Source organism: Bactrocera latifrons, unplaced genomic scaffold (genome assembly GCF_001853355.1).
Source record: "Bactrocera latifrons isolate USDA-ARS-PBARC rearing strain unplaced genomic scaffold, ASM185335v1 scaffold_155, whole genome shotgun sequence".
In the NCBI taxonomy this organism is placed as follows: domain Eukaryota; kingdom Metazoa; phylum Arthropoda; class Insecta; order Diptera; family Tephritidae; genus Bactrocera; species Bactrocera latifrons.
This window is the reverse complement of record NW_017535019.1, coordinates 329,751-330,982: the sequence shown is the minus strand read 5'-3', so window position 1 is coordinate 330,982 and position 1,232 is coordinate 329,751.

Here is a 1,232-nt window from a genome sequence, read left to right as displayed (position 1 = left end):
CAAATTTGAAGAATATGCTTTAATAAACTGCTTGATGTCAGAGATAAATTTCTTGAAAAAACTGGATTTTTTGATTGTCTTMTTAAATTYTACAACATTTCTAGAATATTGTCCCAAGCTTTTAAGTTAATGAGCGCAATAGTTCWGGTGATACAGCCTTGAGAACTTTTGCCTTCGAGGCTAGCTAGGCTAAGTGCGCCGTCTTTAAACGCGCTTTTCTCGAAACTATGTTTTYGAAATCGATTGCCAAGATTTCACGAGAACTACACAACCGATCTTCATGACATTTCACACAATTCTTAAAGATTTCAAGGAAGGATTTTTTTTCGATTGCAACTATTTGGAAAAAAAAATGTCGCGAAATTTTCATTTTTTTGTAAAAACTTCTACCGAAATTCCAATTTTCTGTTTCTTCCCCTCGTACAAATTCTAACTTAACATTTTAACTGAAACACATATTTTTCACTTTAAAAGATCCTGTAAGGAGTTATCTGCCAACGCGGACGCATCTTTTTCCAAAGAGTCACAGGAAATGGTGTCAGCTCAGCCATTGCGTTTAAAATATTTTTTTCCAAAAACTTCAGAACTTTTTTGTTAATAGTATATGTTTGTAACAATAAAAAATTCGAATAAAATATTTAATTTCTTATATGAGAAAAAAATGTTGAAAAAGGCAGTTTTTAGCCGAGAAACCCCATGTAACCTCTTAATATACCTAACATTGTGTTACTTAATGCTCGTCATGGGTTCAGAAATAGAAAACGCTATATGCAGGTTAACAGTTTTTTCCACAAAAAAATTTATATAAAATTGCATATCCAACTAGAATTCGCTGAAGAAGTTAATTTTATTAATTTCTGATTTATAAAATTTGGCCATCTTACCTTTAAGGGACGTTTTGTTAAATTTAAGACTTAGCTGGAAGAACTGTTGTTTGCAGTTCCTAACAAAGCACTTTTACTAACGAAAGCTACATTGGTTGCCCTCTACCAAATACTGCATCAGTAAATATTGAGAACAAGTGCATATACTAAGCCGATGCCATCTTGAAAGCTACTAAAGTGCGAACTGTCGTGTGGAGTGTTGAATTTTGAGGCGCAATATTTGCATTATCTCTCAACTGTATAGCGCTTTCTGTCAAGATCTTCATCAAAATGACGCTGCTAATGCATAACATGCGCAAGAAGTAAACTTCCCTCAAATTTCTGCAATCAGATGTGGGATTAAAAAAC